At 38.7% G+C, this 21518-nt stretch overlaps 1 protein-coding gene across 6 annotated transcripts in view; it reads right to left on the reverse strand.

Moving 5' to 3' along the window:
* Positions 1 to 21518, reverse strand: part of IQSEC1 (IQ motif and Sec7 domain ArfGEF 1) — a 356171-nt gene that overhangs the window by 162567 nt on the left and 172086 nt on the right. The gene's annotated exons all lie outside the window — the stretch shown is intronic.

Genomic DNA, 21518 nt, shown 5'->3' on the forward strand with positions numbered 1-21518 from the left:
TGCACTTGCATCAAGTGCAGAACCTCAGAATATACCAGCATATATGAGTATTACAGCCTGCCTTAGGAAGCATCAGAAACCTTTACACCGTAAATGCTTGAAAACTTTAGGCAATGCGAATGTCCTTCCTGGAGGTGCTAGCTTTCTCCACAGCAGACACATCTGCATTACTCTCCGATCACATTTGCTGGAATTTGTCCCTGAGCATAAATCGCCTTTCAACAAACTGTAAGGTTGATGCTTAGTTTAGGCATGTATATAATTTCAAGATGCAAGAAGGGTCCTCAGCAGAAGACTTACTGGCAAAGAATAGCACCAGAATAGGGCAGTGTATGTAAATCAAATCATGATCACAGAATAGCACTGTGCAGCTTACAAGTACATATTCCTGGCCACATTGCTTTCATCCTTAGTATATCCACTAAGCAAAAATAGCACAGCTGCGTGGAACAGGGAACTGGGCAAAATTCTTCTGTGAGAGCCTCATGAAGTTCCATTCTACCCTCTTGCTGGCTTTTCTCACACTGGGCATCAGATTATTTAATTTATTCATTAACAGATCAGTGATCCTTACATTCTGCGGCTTTGTGTTCTCTACCCAAAAGGGCAATTATAGAGTTGTCCTGAAGAATTGCTGCAGCAGAAAGTTTAGTTAAGACACTGTAAGTACCAAGGTGATTATGACTATGCTTATGTTTAAGCAGCAATATTTTAACATGTAGTATGGTATTACTAATTAGACTTGCTCTTATTGAGCACGACTTCAGGTTTATTATAAACATATGTATGATATAGACTGAAATTTTTAGGGTGAAAACAGGTTTTCTACAGGCTGTAATAAAACACTAGCCAAAGCCTCATAATGAACACTCCATCATCATGTTAGAAGTGCTTTTTAAATGGTTATTCACAGTTATCCATTTATATCCCTTATACAAACTGCCATAGATCAATCTTTGCTCATATAGTCATAAATGTGTATGGTCTATGGAGGTTCATAAAATTAGCATTAGAATTGTATTAATTATATTTACGGTGGGTATTTGTAAGTCAATGGCAAATCTTTACTTTTAATCCCAAGATTACTAGTATGTTTACAAAAATAAATGGGGTTCTGTGAAGGAAGGAGGCCATAAACACAGCATATGGAAGAACTAGCTGTACAGGAACAGAAACAAACCATATTGTCCAAACAGCTTTTAACTAAAGCTTTAAAATAGCTTTTAGTAGCTTATTCCACTCTGTAATTTGTTTGCTTCCAGAGTTCAAGATTAGTGAATTGTGATGAATTTTGAGGGGGTGGCTTACATATGTTGGCTTTGTGGCTCATTGTTAGTTTAACAATTGAAAAGGGTGAACTTAATTTACTTATAATTAAGTTTACTGCTTAACAGCATGCTACGGAAGTGCCAACCTGCTCACTAAGCGTGACTTTTTGCCTTGCTTTTACAGAGATTTAAAAAAATCTTCTCTGAACAGTTTTGGCCTTTCTTACTATAAATAAATATTTAACAGAATCTGTCTTTGTGCAGTGACAATATGTTGTGCATAAAGAAGAGATGGTAATGAGACACAAGGCAGCGCTGATTAGCCTCTACCCCGGCACAGCCTTGATTGTGGTGCCGAATGACATTGAGCATGTTGTGACCTCAGGGACTCCTTATACAATCACAAGTAGCAGGATTACAGCTTAATTAAAAATACCTCATTTTTCTTTCTGAAGACAGACACCTAAGGTAGGCTCCCCAACGACCAAAAGCTTCAGTCAGGAGGTGCATATATTTTTAAATACATAGGAAAAAGCACAGTTCCCACAGCAAAAATACCCATCTTGAGGCTGTCCTGGAACATGGCTGAAAGGTTCCATTTTTACTGAGATAGCTTTCCAGAAATTTCCCTGCTGCTGCTAATAGCAGTTCAGCAAGCTATTAATAACTGTTTAGGCACTTAGTAACTGCAGTTAAAAAGCCCCAAACATGAAAAGCCACAGATCTAATCAACTTGGTAGCTGGCAACACAGAGCCGCAGTAGCTGCTGATGTGCTCAGCAAGTCCCACGGGCACCATGGTGGTGGAAGGGCTTCAAAAGCCTATCTGCTTTAAAGAAGTGCTGCCTACGTGGTGGGCAGCCTACGTCACGGCGAGAGCCCGCTGTAGCTTTGGGCCCCTGCGGTGTGTCGCCGGGGAGCCCTTCTGCCAGGGGCTCAGAGGCAGACGACGGAGTCTCTTACAGTGAAGTCTCTATGGTAGAGACTCCCCACCCTGCACAATTAATTTCTTCAATCAAACACAGAATGAAAGCAGCCCTGTGGTGAAGGGCTTATTACTGGTTTTCTTACGTGAAGATTGGATATGAAAACAGTGTCACACACAGTAGAAGCTACATGAGCTGAAGAAATCTCCTTGGATGAGAGCCACAAACAGATCGCTATTGGGGAGCAAGATGGAAGCCAAGACATACACTAAGGAGGGTTACGTGCCCAGAAAAAGCTATAACCTAGCCTTTTAAACTGGTCACCCCTCCACCGATTCAACTTGCGGTTGTGGAAAGCCTCAGGAGTAGGCTGACAACATGAAAAACAAAGTTTAGTGGCCAAGAAAAAAAAGCCAGTAGAAACAGGAGAAATCAAGTTTAAAATCTATTGAAAGATCTGGATTTGGGGTACAGAAAGTTCGTTAATTCTTACTGAATTTACAGAATAATTATAGTATATCACAATCACTCCCCTTCTTTCCTGACATCTAAAATCTCATTTAAACTTTTGGTTTCTTTCCAAACACTGCTCAAAGATGAAAAGTTAATTTAAAACATAAAAATAACCCAAATCCTGAACACAGTACCATTAAGCTACAGCAAAGAAAATATCTCATTCTGCACAAAGTAATTTCAGGAATGTCTCTTTCAGGAAAAATAAAAACATATCTATTTTAGGTTACTTCAAAACAAGGTTTGTTTGGGTTTTTGTGATTTTTTTTTTTTTCTGTTTGTTTGGGTTTTTTTAACAAATTAACTGGACAGGAAAAAAATATTGCATTGCTCTAAGGAAAGCAAGCAGGAAGGCCTAACAATCCTATTTGTTTATTCCTAATGGGCACTGACTCAGTACATTTGTAATCCAGAAAGAAATCCATACACTATCTTATGATAGAGCTATTAAAAATATGCTATTAAAAATATAATGGACTTGTCTATATATGTAGAATTTCTACTTTGTACATGCACAAGAAATTAAAAAAAAACCAAACAAACTACTATTAACTGTAGAACTATGCCCAAGGAATTGGCTGAAAATTGAGCTAAGACTTATACCACCACTAAAGAGAAGAAAACAAACTGCAGAACTATCCTGCATTACCAGGGAAATGCTCTAAACAACCCTGCAGGCTGTTTTGTATCTCAAGTTTGTTTCCATGGAGTTTGCAAGGTCCTTCTAGGTAGGCAGTTGAGGTAATCTGCACCAATTTCACTGATGAGTCAGTTGACTGACATCTCTTCGTCATGCAAATTCTTGACATTTTAGAGAAAAGGCAGAGAAATCGTTCCATGAGCTGTAACTAAACTTGGCACACAGGGCTATACCCAGTTGGATTATTTGGCACTAACATGGTCAGCATGAAATTTGAAGAATGTGTGTAATTGTTGGTACTAACAACCTCTTTCAAGGCTAAAACAATTATACAAAACATGGATACACACAACTCCTGAATTATGAACTTGCTTAGAGCTTGCATCTATTTCTATCAGCTAGCACAGAAATCATAAATAGCCCACTTCTACAGTGTATTACGCAGGAGAAAATAAAAATATTACCAAGAAATCATTGGTCTAAAATTCAGACGCTGTCTTATTCAGTAGGCTTTAGGTATCCATAGACAAAAAGAGTAAATACAATTCTAGTTGAGCATTCTGCCCTGAAGTAAAAAACAAGGCCATGGGCTGTAACACCTGTTACTCACACTGTCTAGTGAGCAAACCTGGGGGTACAGGATTCCTAGCAACTGGGTATTTAAAAGATCATATTCCACAATGTTTTACCAGATTTAAGTGAGACACACAATTAGCTTCTTGGTACCTTGAACAATGATACAAGTTCTGTTTTATTTTGCTTTTTTTTGTGATGAAAGAAACTGTTTTTCCTAAATACAAAAACCACTCTTATTGAAGATTACTTTTGAAACTGTGTAAGACAGAGTTCCTTCTACCATATGGACACATAGAAGGTAGAGAATGAATACTTCGAAGAATTGACAATCTTAAATCTCGCTTTCCTCAGCTGTGATAATAGACATGGAGTGTTTTTGATCTGGGAGACAGCATTACAAACAGAGACCTTAAACTATTCTGTCTCTCAGTATGGAACGGTGACAATGTAAATCATTAGCACATTTCTAAGAAAGATTTCAATGTGATTGCAGTAAGCACCAGTGTAGCAGAACCACATAGGAACCATGCTCTTGCTGAGACTGGATAAACAGAATATAGTAATTCTAGTAGTCCAGCACTGTCTGTGCTATAAGCCTTTTACAGAGTATTTGTTAACTTTCTTGAGAAAGCACAAAGTTATATGGAGGTTCTTACTACACTGAGCGGATGATCTTGTGAGAGTCCCCACACTGTGATAGCTCAGCACGGTTGCCTCCCCTTCTCAGGGTCCCATGGGCCACTACCAGCCCTAGAGGCTCAATTCTACTGAATAATGCTAAACTGGGATAGGAGCAGTCCATTTCCATCAGTGCAGATGGCTGCAACTGCTTCGTTATCTGTTAACCAGAGGATAAATGAGACCACAAGTACTACCTACCTTATTGCTGACAGAGGCTACAAATAACTACATAACATAAGCAGACATTGTGCAAGCAGCAAGAAAAACTTCCAATTCGAGAAAAGCCAAGATATTCTTCTGGCACAAAAATACACAATGGTGGCAGATAAAATAATTGTAGCTGAAGCAAACCCACAGCTTGATCCCAAATAAAGATTGCTTAAATATATCATCTTTTGGCTAAGAAGTGAAATTCACTTGGAGCATCACAGTACAAAGATATGCCATCTGCAAATGACAACTCGGAGTGCATGTGTGTGAGGGGGGAAAGACAATTCTGAGCTGTATCAAACCTTTGGTGCTAGAAGCAGCATGGTATTACCTATTTTTAGTGCTGAGGAAAGGAATGGAGAATAATATATTAAACATTTAAGACACTGTGCTAGATATTGCTCAGCGAATAATTGCTGCTTGTCACAGTTTCTTCGTATGAACTGGCAGTACACAGAAGAAAGGGAATCCTGTTCACTGCAGGCTGATGCTGTGACACTCCACACGTTCAGTTACAAAAGAGGACCAAATTATTTATTTATATTCCAAAGTGCAGCTTCATTAGATGGAAATATTTACGCTTGCTTGAGGATGGTCTGAAACTAGCACTGATGAATGCTTTAGATACCAGTCTTAGTACTCTGTTTGGTAGGTAAGCCCAAAGCATCTAATCATAACAGGCAAAAAGAAGGTAACAGAAGGATCATACTCAGCCAGAACAACCCCCTCCCACAGAAACAAAACTGGAAATGATATTCCAGCCATTACATTTGTCATCAAACAAAATCATCCCTTCGTATGCTGTGTGAACTTACTATAAGTCACTTCTGTGAGTTCTGATAGGATTCCAGAATGTCTAGCTTGAGTCCCAACATGCGTTAGCTCCAAGTGAAAGCCATAATCACCACTGCACAGTATCATGCCTTCTTCATAATGCTGCATTTCAACAACATACAGAAAGCTGCGTCATCTTCAATCTGCTCCCCTTTAATTAGTTGCTTAGTGGTCAAGTTTCCAAAGCACCCACAATATGGTGAATTGACTTAACAGAGAACTAACAGAAAACAGTAACAAAGGATCATTCCTGTTAATTTTAGCCTCCCACCCCTAAATTCTGCTCAGCAACGTCTCAGCTCCTGGCTTTGCCCAGAGATCTGCCAAGCCGTCAGGGAGGACACATTCCCCCAAAACCCCCTCAGAAGTGCTCTGAGCTAAAGGGACCCAGTGGCTAGCAGTTCAGCGTTTGCTTTTGTTAGACAGCCCCTTACCTGATGTCCCAGACAAATGGTCCTGAAGAAACAAGCTGTGGGAAATTCTAATTTGAATATCACAGACCAGAAACTAATGAAGAGATTGGGCTCCTGCCAGAAATTAGGAGGAATCAGATGGATATACAGCTAGAAGCTCTACTGTAATGTCTTCTCTGGCTGGAGCATCATTTATCAGACATACAGCTGTGTCCTGTATTAATTAGTGCAATACAAGTGAATCAAGACATATTCAAGAACTGAAGGCAGACTAGTATAATGGCACGCTTTTGGCACTGCTATGGACCACTGTCAGAGATAAGGTGCTGGCCTGGACAGACATTCGCTCTGATGCGGCATGGCTATTCTGACCCACTGTTTCTACCAGCTCATTACTGTGTTGTCCTTCAGTTCTCTGGGGGACATATTGCACTCTTAAAACAGGGATGTTGCAAAGGCAGAAGCTCTCAGGAAACCTGTAATGCTTCTGGCAGCTACACTCACATGTGGATTCAATTCAGAGAACCTGTCTCGCAGAAGCCTGTCTGAACCATAGAGCTAAAAGTAGAACAGCCCAACTCCAGAGGTTTCCGCAGAATTGCGTGGGTAAGTAGGCCAGACCTAAACATCACTCGATATTAGTCATTGGAACAAAACCCAAAAGTATAGTTCAAATTAAGCCTTCCTTTTCGATATACAATTTAATAGCTTTACTGACATAACTAGCACCATTCACCTATGGAAAGGCAGCATTCAGAAGGAAGGACTAGGAACTTTAAAGAATACCACTGATGATATTGCTTCTCATTTTCTCTTCTCTTCAAATATTTTAATGAACCATTTGGACAAGAAAGTACTTAAATACATGTTTAATGCCATTCTTAGAAATAAAAAGCTTTTCTCACTTTGGGGTCAAATGACTTAGATTCCCAAGTAGAGTCCTGCTGGGTCTAGAGGTTTTGCACTGCTCCGAGCTGGAAAGCCTGTATTGCCTGTCCTCAGAGTGCAGCTCATTTTCCCAGGTCGCTAACAGTTAAAACTGGATTACAAATCTAAGCAGGCAACTGGTTGTTCAGAAAACCAACTGACTGATAAGAGTTTTTTGTTGGATCTCTTCCAGATACCACATGGCTAAGTGACCAAAAGGTTTACTTCAAAGACAGAAAAACAAGAGCTTTAGGAAAACTGAACACACTTTTCTACTTGGCATACTTAGAAAAGTAACTGAATTTGTTTTGCGCTGTGTGCAAGCTATACACACAAGCTTTCTTTCATTTTTCGTCCTTCAGGAGGCTTGCCTCTGCAACACAGTGTTCTGTCATAATTTCAGGAGTGTTCAGCACAGGAGCATGCCCAAACACTCATTTTTATAACATGGTTTCAAAATCAGAATATAATCATAGTATCTCAAAGAGATTTTAAATCTATAAGAAAAGTAACAAAGCTATCCCAACAAGAACCTAAAGCCATGAGGAAATAGCCAGACTAGAAGCTCAGTTGGCTTCATTAATTTGAGAAGACTGTGCAGAAGTAAAACTTAATTTCTGTACAGAGACAACAGAATTATACTAAACAAAACTCAGTTTGTGCTTACAAAGTTGGGGCCTGCATTCCTAGAGCAATCTGCAAAAATAACAATGGGGGGACTTGGAGAAGCTTCCTTTTCAAGAAATGCTCTAATTTCAGTTTTGTAGTAACACATTGTACAGTGAAAGATGTTATTTGAAAAATTAATTTAAAAAAACTCCCACCAGCTAGATTAACTCCAGCAATAACATCTAAAAGTTAATGGCCCTGCTATTTAAGACTGTTCACCACTACATCTTAGGACACAGTTTCAGAGTTCACGCCAATCACGTATGCCTTCCCTGGGTTTTCCAAAGGAGCTGCAAGTCCCCCAGCCCCGAACTTTGGCAGGGGTGGGGGGGTGGTGGTGGTGGATATCTTTATCAAGGAACCACCCTCATGACAGCAAACAGTTTAGAATTTATTATCTGCTGAATATCTAATCAGCTTTGTTTTTCAAGGTGATATCTTGCCAGGGGAACTGATTTCATATTAAAATATTGCAGTGCTGTGGTTTTGGGTTTGTTAGAAGTAAAGCCCATCATTTAAATTGCACTTATTCCCAGAGTTACATGAAGATCAGATGTTTATTAACAAACTTCACTACTATTTGAAGCTCAAATTTAGAACCATGAAAACAAAACCAACTCATACATGCAACATGGGAATTGAGGTTTTCCAAAGAAGGAAGAGAAAGTGCTTTGCTGATAGCAGCAGCCAATTGTATATAATTTGATTTGAAGACATTAAAGTTTCCAGATCTATGTTTAATCCTCTGTGAGGCAAAGGTCCAGCATGCTAATGTAATCTGAGACCTGAAGTGTTTGAAAATGTCTTGTTCAACAATATGGCTGGACAAACTCTCCATTAAAAGTTCTCATTTGTGTCTACTGGCCAGAATCAGCTACCTTTCCCTTTGTTTGCATATCATCTGCAAAGAAAGTGATGCTAATGAGAGTCATAAATCTGAAAACACTTTAACATTATGTGTAAGGTTTCTCAATTACTGTGAATTAAGCACTTAGAGTAACCTAGTTAGGCTAACTCCTCTTTTGTGTGACTGCTTACCCCCAGTGTAAGCAAAATTATACCACTTGCAAGGACAAAGCACAGAAGCTTCAGTATAGACAGAAGGGTACTCTCTGCCCAAGTCCCCATACCAGTGTGCACCCAGGTACCACAAAGATCTAAATTCTGCAAGTATCCTTTCGTGGCATTTGAGATCACTTGACTGAAAAATAACAGAAAACAAAGGCTGTTGAGTAAACCTAAAATGGACGGGTAATTTAAAACATGTGTTTGAATATCATGTGTCCTTTTGCAAGCTATAGTGTTACTACTGTCCTCCTAAAACAGCTAGCAGCAGCCTAAAGTGCAAGAGTGATGCAGCAAAGTAAAAAAACCCATCAAGTTGAATATGAAAATGAACACACTAAATTGGCTCCATTACATTATATCCTAAGAGCAGAGACTTATGACTTCATCTGTTAAAATGGCGACTATTTCTGTTGGGTATCTCTCCTTCATGTATACTTAAGAACATTATGACTGCAGACAGTTCAAAGCCTAAAAGATCTGTTGGTATGAAGCAGTACATGGCTGCACCACAGGATTGGTTCAGTGACAGACTTTATTCCACTTTTCATATTGGTTTATAGACTAATGGTTTTCTTCTCATCTTCACACCAGCAGATTTTAAATCCCCAGTTCAGAATGAGTGCTCTGAGAGAAGTTTGCAGCTTAAGTATTTCCCACATATTACCATATGCTGCAGGCACCTCCCTGTAGTTTGCATACTGCAAATGCTTACATACGTACAGAAAAACAAAAGGCTTAGAGGAGCCTTATTCCCTTGCACAGATCTGTAGGCAGCGTGAGCCACAGTCTATGCTGCCAGAAGCTAATTTCTCACCTACCATGACAAAGCTTTTTGTTCCTGTAGCTGCCCAGAAACATGAGTATTACAGTTTAAGAATTCATATGACTTTCAACCTATTTCAATACATTCACTTGCAATCAATGATTATTTCTCTGCATGTCAGTGACATTTGTCTTTGATTACCTAGCACATTTAAGAAGGAGCAGCAGATTACAAGATGCTATAGATCAGTGTACGTGACCCTTTTGTTTCCCAGGAAATGTAACAGAATTACACAAGCTGTTAAGAGGATTCAAAGACCTACGATCAATGTGCTGTTTCCCTACTACTTGGTAAAGCTGCATCAATTATATTCATTTCATCATTTCTGAAAAAGAAAATTGACAGAGATATTTACATAAGCAGACTCAATGATTTACATTGTAGTGCACTGTATCAGTCTGTCAGAGGTTAAGATGCTTCTTTTAAATAGAGAAAATAACCTTTTTGTCACTATATATGCACAGTAAATGTTTTAGTAATTCTACTCCTCCTGTAGGCTACAAACCTACTAAATTGAAAATGGGGTTAGATTTTTTTAAAAGCATCATTGTTTTCTGGAAGAAAAGGCTTACAAAACTAAGTTAAATACCATGCAACTAGCAAACTACCGCAGAATCTGAAAACAAGCACAACTGGAGCTACGTCAGCATGTCTGTGGCAAAACAACAAAAAGTGGGGTTAGTAAGTGTGCATGCTGGAAGCAGGATGGGGAAGCTACAGAGCAACCTAGTCAATAGAAAGGAAACATGATTTTTCAGCCAACTGGCAGTTTACATTTATCAAGTGTGCTGAGTGAATTTACAGAGGCACATTGACTTTCAAACACATCTGAGAAGTTGAGACAGGCACCTTCCTGACAGTACCAAATGGATCCCGTAGGCTACAGACTCTTTTGCACCGGTGCTGGGTTTCACCAAGGGCAGCTGCAGGACAAGTCAGGGTTTCCGCACAGGCCCAGTTTGCAGTGGCTCTTGTCCAACATTTAGAAGTTATGCAAATATCAGAGTGTATAAGTAGCAGATCTAAAAAATTTATATATTTGTGTGCATACATATGTACGTATACATTTATATAGTATATATAAAAATTTAATTTACCATAATAATAATTTTCACAACTTTTCATAATAAAAGGAGCCAGTTGAAGCCACAATAAGGTGACTACATGCTTTACATAACTTCAGAGTTCACAAATGATTGGCATATTCATTCTATGTTCCAAACAGTATTTACAGTAGAACAGTGCAGGGTGCCTTTATACCCATGGGAACCAGTATAACTTCAATGCAAACCAAGAAATCGGACTATGCAGTCCCAGATGCGTCTGAGAGGGCCAAAGGTTCCGACTGCCATCTGGATGCAGCTGTACATATTTGGAGAACAATCATACTTGGGAAACTGCTATATATGTGTGCATATATATGTATATGCACACACACACAATACTGTGAAATTGTTTTCGAAAAGCCCTCAAAACACAAAGAGCAAGGAAGGAAAACATCAAAATACCTAAAGAGAATAAGCTTCAAATGAATCTTCCCTATTTTCAATTTCATACGCACTACCCAAAGACTATTCTACCATTTAACTTTTCAGTACCAGAGAATTAGATAAAACAAACAACTGGCAGAAACTTGCACATCTGGCTAGAGGAGGCACCACCTCATCTTCAGTTCTAGCCTCCACAGCTACATATTTTACCACTCCAAGTTTTGACAGATAAAGCATCTTACACAGAGGCTAATAGAAATTGCCTCCCAAATTTTCCTATTCATGGCTAAGCTAACTGCGGACTTTCTCAAGCTGGACTAAGTTTTGTGGCTGAGGCAAATGCCTAATGAAACATGAAAGCAAAGCTCAGGATTCATTTAGCCTCATCTGTAATAAAATGACAGGCTTCCTGCTGCTCCACTTACACACCTAAACCTTTGCCTCCCTTGTTGGCTCTTTGATCATCCTTAAGTCTTTGATGAAAAATGTTAAATGAATTGATAATGCCTACTGCTCAGTTGTTTTCAGGGTTTTTTTTTTTTTAAAAAAGCACTGGCTATTTTCTTGCCTTGAAGTAATCTAACCAAGCAGTTTGTGGGAAGAACTACTACTGTTCATGTCTTACTTGGAATCCAGTATGTATTGACAGCACTGAATTAAATATATTTTCATTGAGCTCCCCAAAATAAAAAAGAAAAAAAATAGAAAAAGAGCCTTCAATAGTAAAGTCTGATTATAAAGCAGAAGACATGTCTTTGTGGGCTTCTGAAGAGCTAAACACATGTGGAGAGCACCTCAATTTCATGCTGAATCCTAGAGGCACCAACAGCAGCAATCTCGTGGCTTCCACAGCCAGCTGACAGCAGCGGGCACAGCTGAGAGCTCACCCACTAACAAAGAACAAAGCTGAGTGAAATTGCTTTAATCAGACACCTCGTGACCAACAAGCAAACAAACTTGTTTGTCAGAAACATCTGCTACATCTAAGAGACTGAACAATGGGCTAGCTGCCCATTCTTTCCAGTGTCAGAATACGTGTCACCTTATTAATAATACTGCTTGTAGGATTACAAAATAAAATTATTTAAGTAACATTTCCTGATCAAGATTAATTATCTGCACTACACCAGCCTCTGGCAAAATCTTGTCATAAAATATCAATTACATCTAATTGAATTCTCCATAAAGATGAATTTAATTGAGGAAGAGAGCAAGACAGATTTCAATACCATCTCATTTTCAGGTGTGCAATGCTCCAGTGATTGGCTAGAAAAAAAATTCAGAGGTGAATGAGAAGTGACATAATTTCTTTAGGAAAAAATGCTTACATTAATGGATCATAAATTGCGTTGATTTTATCCATTTGTTCTATGAATGCATCAGCCAAAAATCACTGAAGGCCAAAGAGCATACAAATAACAACAACAAAAAAGAAACCCAAATAACTCTAATGGGTATAAAAACAAAAGCACTTGCTTGAAACACTAGAAAATAGAAAGGGATGTATTTTTCATGAAAAATACTGTGCAAAAATTTTCACTTGAATATGGACAGTAAACATAACTGTAGGAAGAAATGGGTTTTGGTTATTTGAAATTTCAGCTTCCCAGCTTGTTTAGTAAATACAGATAATTATTTTCAAATGTTCTAAAAAATCTCATCCCCAACTCTAAAGGGAAAACAGCAACACCCATATTTTACAGAAACGACCAAGGTAAAACATTAATTGCAGATAAAGATGTTAACTGAGCACAAAGGAAGCCATACTAATCAGGATCTTTGAAAACTCCCACCCTTATTAGCATCTTTAATAGAAGCTGTCTTTAATGAGGACCCAAATGTTTACTATAGCCTTACTATGCAAACCAAAACACGTTAGCTGTATAGCTACTCTTTCCTTCCGACCCTGTAGCATGCTGTTGTGAAAAAAAAAATAACACACTCTGAGCGAGTCCCTCCCATCCCCAAGAAGGTCTCCAAAGTCTCTTTTAAGGGTCAGTAAATGAACATCTCTGTGTCACAGGGTGGGAACTGAATAGCAGCAGGACTGAGTCATAAAAGCCAACCAGTAGCTGAGAGAAGGAGGCTGAATTTGATCCAGACACAGCCAGGAAAAACTCTCACTGAACTCATGAGATGTTGTTTCTCCTTGTAGACTGACTCAATTAAGTTCTGGCTTCTCTTTATCTATCCATTTTTGTCAGCTCATCAGAACAAGTGATCCCCTGATCACAGCTAGGAACCGGCCCCGACAAGCACTGAGTTCACTACCTGGCACATTCAGGTAATCCTGTCGGGTACCAGGGCCTCCCTTCAGAAAGGAAGGCAAAGTGTCCTTCACCAGGCAGTAGAGGAGGGGAAGGAAGGAATAAAAATCAAGCTTCTGTTCAGCTGAGTCACATTAAGCTATTACTGCTGCAGATGATTCAAACTTTCTGTGCAGCTGTGCTTGCTTACAGATTCCCCGCCCAGTACTGAGCAACTGCTGTGCACATTTTGTGAAGTTAAAAGAACTTGTGAAACATACCTGCACATGAGAGAAAAGGTTCATAACACCAAATGCCCTGTAAATACAGGTGTGATACCCTTAACTGAATTATTATAATTAATGTAGTAGAGGTAGAACAGTAACACGAGAATTTCTGCTGCTTTGATAGCAGGAACATCTATCTAGCAGTTTTGAAATTGTTTCATGCTTTTTTTTTTTTAAATAGTAATTGTCAATTTATTTGAAAATCTACTAGACATCACCTATGGATTAGTTTCTTGCCAAAGCCTACAGGAGCCTAGGAGAAGTATCACTGTATGTTTGTCTTGTTCTTATACTCCTTTCTACATAACCATCAGACATCTGACAGTAGGATGTCTAAATACCCCATATGACTATTCATATATTGCTAAACACATGCACCCACCTTCCCTGGAACATATTCTGTATTACAACTTGAGGAAGGTAGAGGCAGACCAAACTACACAAACAAACAATGTACTTATGATAATAACTATAAAACAGATAAAAAACATTGACTGTAAAGCATGCTGGCATATATATCCATTTTGTCATTCCCCATGATCAAATACTTATCAACCTCCAGTGTTAATAGCATGCAAAAGTAAATATAGATGGCTTCCTCCTTTGTTTTCATCTACAGCTTCAGGTAATAAAATAGGCTGGTTTTGTAATGATTCACTTACTGAGAAAGCTTTGAAACAGACTGCATTGGAGCTCCCTCTAGCCACCACTTCAGGAACTATTCAATTGCTGTAAAAAACTCGAAAAATGCTACCACCACTCACAATCCTGGCAACAACGTAAAGATAGTAAAGTACTTTCACAGATGCTTGTGTAGATATTTGGGGGCTTACATTTTCTGAGAACTTCGTGCTCCGTTTCAGTATTTGAGGTGAAAAAGGACTTAGCGCTGCACTTCAAAATGGTCAGTTTGGCAAATCAGTATTGCGTAACATGAATGTCCCCCTTTCAAAACTGGGAGACGGGTGGTTTCAGAGGGGACAGCAGCCAAGTCCCTACCTCTTGACAACGACCTCTACGACTCACCTTAAATGCTGCTTCAATGCCGCTCCATTCTGATCAGCAGGTTACATTCTGCCATCCCCAGGCACCTGCTCAACTAAGGAGCCTCCTTGGCCATAAACTATATACATAATTCAAATTCATTAGGACTCTTGAGTTGCTTGAAATTGTGGCAATTCACATTCAATCACATAGCTAGTAGAATGGCTAAGGGAGAGTTTTAAAAGCTTGATTTCAGTCATGCTTACGATCTGCACCCTACCACATTTATCAGGGGATTATTTCTTCTCTTTATGTTACACAATATTTTGCTTCAGCTAGAGTTATTTTAAAGTCTACTTTGGGAGATAAGTCTCTAATTTATCACAGTTGAACTGGTTTTTTTGCTCCATCTAGTGGTGCATAAAAATCCATACCATTCAAGCACAAAGGGTCCGCACACACTGCTCTCAGCCGTTTTAATGACTTCCCACCATCCATTACAGAGAGAAAGTAACACAAGTACAGCAAATAACAGCAAGTCAGTAGTTGCTCTGCAAAACTGAAGTCTCACCCACCTATTTTAGGCAAAACCACCCAAAAGAACGTAAGAGCTGAATATGTTTGCAAAGGAGAACTCCACATTGCAGAAGAAAAACAAAATAGCCTGATCCTACTAGGTGCAGGTGCTTAAAGGTGCCAAAGAAGAAATTAACTGAATTCTCCCAAACCAGCAGCTTTTCTTCAATCCTTAGAGCTCCTGAATGAAGAAATTTGGTCTATGAAAAATGCCATTTCTACTCCACCTTCCATACCAGAATGCACAATAAGACAGTCTTCACTTTTCACAGAAACAGTGCAAATGCATCTAAGGATCAGGCGAAAAAGCAAATTTTTCCACTGCTACCTTTCTTTCTCTGTTTTATAATAATGCACAGCATTTAGGTCATCTAATTCTAAACACTGGTTAACTAAAAGAGAACCCCTACTAGGCTCTAGTGCAAAATCCTGAGATTCACTGCATGTTTTATTTAGCCAGCCATGATTTATTTAGATAGGAAAATGTTTACTTCTGCATTTCTGACTTTCACTGCATCAGAGAAGGTCAGCTTCTCTATTTGCTCCACAAAGAGTAAATGCCATGATTTGATGATACTACGGATACCAACTCAAATTGTTTCAAATGCCAGCAACTTATAATGATGCTATTTTCCCATAATTGGAAAACTACCAGATAGAAAACAACCAATGATAGCATCCGGTTACAGCTAATAACACTGATCAGTCTTTGACTTCATTTTCTCCCAAGACACATCATTAACTGCAACCACATTCAGGGTAATCAACTGCTGTTTCTTCAAGGCAAAAGGGCTGGCACCTAGAGCTGGTGGTTTTAATTTTCATGTTTAAGTAGTAGTCTTTCTTCTTTGTTTTCCTTTACACAAATATATAAAAGATACTTATTGAAAAGATTGGACAAATCCTACCCTATAGAAGAGAATAATTACAGTGCTTCAGTTCAGTACACTGAGAGAGTTAATTACTGTTTACATTTGGGAGGGAGATAAGCAAGTCAAAATATCAGAAATTCCTACTGTTTCTATCTTTGGGAAGCAACTCTTGAGAAACTCTTAATTATAGCAGTAAAAGACCAAAATTGGGAGCAACATTCAAACAGTTCAATGTTTTATCCTACCCAGTAAACGTCAGAGCACTTCCAGGGATATAAAAACCTGCAGTAATCTACTAGACAATTTTTGCATACATAATTCTCAAATTTTACAGTGGGAACGAAAGTACTTCATATATATTGTAATGCCAAATGACTGAGCAACACATGAAACTAAGGAACATTCAAAACCAAATAATAGAGGAAGCCATATATTGTTTACAGTCTGCAGTCAGAACAAAGGACATAGACAAACTTGCAAGACCATGAAGGCAGATAGCCTTCTGCAAGCAAATTCTTCCTTATGCCTCCAACTCTTCACAATCATACCTAAGGCAAGCACAAGAAAACTTTTATCAGGAAGGATAGAAACAGTTGATCAAGTTTAACTGAAAAGGAAATAACCTGTATTCTGTTTTTTTATATTAATTCCTTCAGGATCATAAAAAAGCACATTATACAGGATGAGAATGAGCCTCAAGCTACCTTCACAGTTCTTCCCTTCTTGATCCTGATGATTCTGCTTTTATCCCATCCTCAAAGCCACAAATAACTAAAAATAAATATCAGCTTTTCACCCTACACCCAACCACCTCTGCCTTCAGGTGAGCTCCAGACACTTTGGAGTAACATTTTAACCCATTACAGCAACAACAGACTTAAGAGCCTTTTCTCCCCACCGCCCCATCAGTTTTTTCCTTCTTGCTAGCTTTGGGCTAGTAAATGCCACTTCATAGAAATTATCTTTCCTGGTACATCTGCTTGGGTTGTTTAAGTTTGGAAGATCCAACCAGTAGAAATCCTCCAGTTATTTTAGAGCCACAAGATGTGTCTGGAAAGATGTAATCAACAAAGTGCCTTTTGGGCAGTGGTAACTTGACTCTATTCTTAGACACCCATGGACACGTTCACATTTATCTGGTTGCAGTTACAGGGCCATTCAATTACAAGTTCATTCCTTTGACAACAGTCTTGTGCACAGCTTAGAGAAAAATATTGTCATCAGTTAGGTAACAGAAATACACAAGTAATGATCTTGTACTTTTGCTAATGCTTAATACAAGACTTTCACAAACACAGGCAAACAAAATTAGCAGACAGACCTCAAAGAAGCTTAGAAATGTAATCACTCATAGAGTATCTGCTGTACAACATAAATGTGCTGGGTCCTCAGAATAATCAAAAAGCAAAGAGAGAACAGTTAATCTCTATATAGTAATGTTCATAAAATGTCATGTTGATGTTTGCCTAACCTTGAAACAAACTTCTGGGACTGTTAGCAGTAAAACCAGCCTAATACAGATTCTAAGAAATAGCTTCCCCTCCTGCCTGATAGCCTTAACATTTGGGGGAGAAAAAATCACATTAGTTTGCACCCTTCATACCACATGACCACGTACATACAGTAACAAAACTCACAGTACACTTAAAGACTTATGGTACTGTTTATTTTAGTTCAAAATAAACTGTGCATTTTATATATTTGTTTACAGTTTGCGTGTGTTTTAAATACTAGACACAAGGAAGAGAGCTGTAGAAAAGCATGGAGAGGAGATTACCAACCATCGATGGCTAAAATTTATGGCTGTGCCATTCTGAATAACTCAAACTTGACATGAATCAGAATCCTATGGCATCCATGCAAGTGTCAGTCCCATACACACCAGTAAGAGAGGAGAGATGGACTATACAGGTGTAGCACTGACTGCACACTTAGCGACCCCGAGCTTCTCTGTTATCTTGAAGATGGACTACTAGACCCCGAAGGTGGACAGCAGAACTGGTGCAGAACATTATCTTCCCTGCCAAGGAAGAGGGGGGCGAGAAAGAAAAAAGACAGAGGAACAGAATCACAGGGAACAGCATTAGGAAAATTAAGCTTGAGATTTGTTTTGTTTTGTTTTTAAATCCACAAAATTGTGTAACTTGTTTGTAAGTACGATCCGATTAATCCATTTCAATCTCAGATACAGGACTTTCAACACAATGAAGAACCACCAAATGAGCCTAGGCCAACACTTAAGAGTTAAACTCGGAGGCAAAAGCTGTTTTGAAAGGGCAATTTCTGTTTTTTCCCAAAGGAAATATTACATTAAGTAGTCATACACATACACAGCCTACTATGGCCACGGCTCCTTTATTTTTAACATGTTTAAAAGAAACTTTCCACAGGTATTGTCACTGCCCACATTCCACTGAAAATGCAGAACAGATGCATTCCCCTTCTGCTGGTGATTTACATACAGAAATATTGATGAGTAACAGATCTGCACTTTACTACTCCCCCCACCGTTTTTTAAAGTAGGAGGAACAACTCTGTTTCCATGCAGAGTTGCCAGCATCATGAATGGTGCTACAAACCAGAAGGCACAAAGGCTATTAAAGAAGCAGTTTGGAATACCTACATCTGTAATGCTATAATGTGCTTTATGGCGGGTGGAGGAAGGGATGCCGGCTTAGCAGGAAGCTTGTACGAGGTCACTTCTTTATCAGTAACACAACCACGAGTGGTCACTTCCTTTAAACTAAACAACACGCTGAAGGAGGAGGATGGAAAGGAACACAATGAAGGAAGAAAAAACAAGAAAATCCAAAAACAAATAGTAAATTTCATGATATTCTGCCAACTCCTGATTGTTTTCAAAGTGTTTGCTGTGTATGAAGACAATTCACCATTTTTGCATTGCTAGATCACGTAGGCATCAAGTGGAAAATTACAAGTATTACTATAATTATGCCAGCTTTCCTTTGCCATAGGGTTTGAACACAGATGCCTTATATAATCATCTGAACCTCATACTGACTTAGCACAGAGTATATGATTTGGTCAGAGTTTGGATCTGTTTTGCTTTCTTCATCTGCATATTCCGTCTTTGTTGCAGTATGCTGGCTGGTCTGAGCTATGTTGCTTTCACTCCTTTGCTCAATTTGAAAAAATATTGTCAAGCTTTTAAATCTACGTGTATTATAAAGAGAGGCTATGGTGCTTAAATGTGCTAAATTGTATAGCTAGGCAATCGCTATTCAGTTAGAAATAAGATTCCTATTTAACATTTTTTTTTTTGGTAGAAAACTTCAATAAATAGTCGTATCAAGAGTACAAAGGATTCTGAAGTACGGCTCCTGCAGCTACAGTTTCACCTGTGACTCATCATTGACTGGGGAACTACCACAGGGCTGAGGAGTCTGCTGTGTAGAGTGGAATGTCTTTATAGATGCTTGCATGAAGGACATGTGAAGTATTTGCTATGTGTCTAAGCCTGGGAAACAGTATAGTGCTCATCAGTTGAAAAAGTAAACAGAGAGTTGCAAAGAACCAAATTTATCTGTAAACGGGTATTCTTCACTTTCAGGAATCTAAGCCAAAAGTTCCTGATCTTCCCTTAGTGTGCCTAGTGTGCAAGAATTCTCACCATGCTCTTGAAAAAACTTATGAAAAACCAAACCACTCTAGCACAATATAGAAGCATCTGTCAGCTACACATCATTGTATGATAAGCTTCTGTGTTAACCAGTTATGGTAACAAAATAGCTACAATGCCTACCAGTGGCTCAGACAAAAAGAAATAGCACAATCAATCCTTCTATCGTCTTCCATACTGTGGTTTGTTGCATGTAAGCCAACATTACCTGGTGAAACAAAGATTCCACATTAAAATTTCACATAAGTACAGTATTTTCAGAATAATGTTTTTACCTCCCAGAGGTGCTGATTAAACATTAAGCAGGTAGAGACTGCAAGAAAATGATGGGATTTCTTTGGTACTATAACATCCTTTGCATTATCTTTTTGTTTTCACAGGTATCACTGGGGAAAAAAAAAAAGAAAAGAAAAATCTCTAGCTTCACGATTTTGAAAATGGTCTTCGGACATGATAAGGGCATCTAATTTAATATTAGAAGGATGGAAGGTAAAGTGGATGGAGAAAGGAATGAGTGACAGCCAACATTTCATGCAAATCAGAACAAGCAAATCATAGTTATAAATAAACACATCAGATGAAAAGACGCTTAGACATTAGTGGTAAGCAAATCTGTCCACATTTGTAGGTGCATATGTCAGCCTATTAAATATCCATACAAAGAATACAGATATGAATAAGACTTTGTATTTCCAAGCATGGGCACTCTTCTACATTATATCTTCCTGTGTGGAGCCATTCCTACAGCCATTTCTGCTGTAACACTCATTGCACAAAAGCCTGAATAGCTAACGGCTACAGCAGCACTAGGGCTACAGGGCAGATGAACTATCCTCAGACTGTAAATGAACCCTGAGTGTTCAGGAGTGGTGTAAACAACTCAGTAACTTGAAGGTTCAAGTGATACACTCCAAGTCAACAACTATCAGGTGCACGAAAGTATGTGTATGTTATTAGTATAAGGTATCTAGCACCTATACAGATAGGCTGAAGTACTAACTGAAGATTGTTTAGAAAGATGTGTTTAGAAGATGTGTTTAGAAAATGCTGGGAACAGACTGTTCTTCAAACAAGAAGCAGAGATGATTAAATTTACTTTCTCTGAATGCCACTGTATCTCTGGGCTTTGCTTTGCACATATTCTAGCTGCAAGGCCACTGAGATAACGCAAGCTGTATCAAGCAAGAGGCTCAGCAACTGAAGTACAAGACTACATGGATCCAGGCCCTTTTGGAAGGCTCTCCAGGGTGTACCACTGTCTCCTTTACTTTGCCCTTCACGCCAAAAATAAAACCTGTATTCAAATGATCACTAACAGATACAGAACACCTCATGGAATTTGCAGCTTTCAACTAGCGTATGCTGGTTTTACGGCTCTACTTTGGGAGGCAGAAAGGGAGAGGGAGTTAAAGTGCCCAAGCTACAGACATTACTGTTTGGGTTTTTTTGTGTGCGGTTTTGGTTTTTTTAAATTTCCAAACAAAAATAATAAAAAAGAGCAAACACAGGAGGCATGTGGGCTAACTGGAAGACAAACAGACAAACAACTAGCTGGAAGTACATTATATGCTTAGGCTTCCTAAGACTTTTCTTACAATAGGAGAATGCAAGATAACTTGCATTATTTCTGTCTATTTTGAACATTGTAAAATGAGCAAGCAAGGGATTACTGCAATAGCTGCAGTTATTAAAAATGCATTATTTCCGTATTAACAATTCAAAACAGATGCCAAAGATCGTCTTGACTAGAAATAAAACTGCTGGAGTGAATAAAATATCCAGCAATTAGCTAACAGCAAATCAGAGATGCTCCAGATTTCACTGTAGTGCATTCATTAATTGCTTCTTTCAGAACAAATTTAATTTTTAATTCTGG

This window comes from Buteo buteo, chromosome 21 (assembly GCF_964188355.1).
Source record: "Buteo buteo chromosome 21, bButBut1.hap1.1, whole genome shotgun sequence".
Lineage (NCBI taxonomy): Eukaryota > Metazoa > Chordata > Aves > Accipitriformes > Accipitridae > Buteo > Buteo buteo.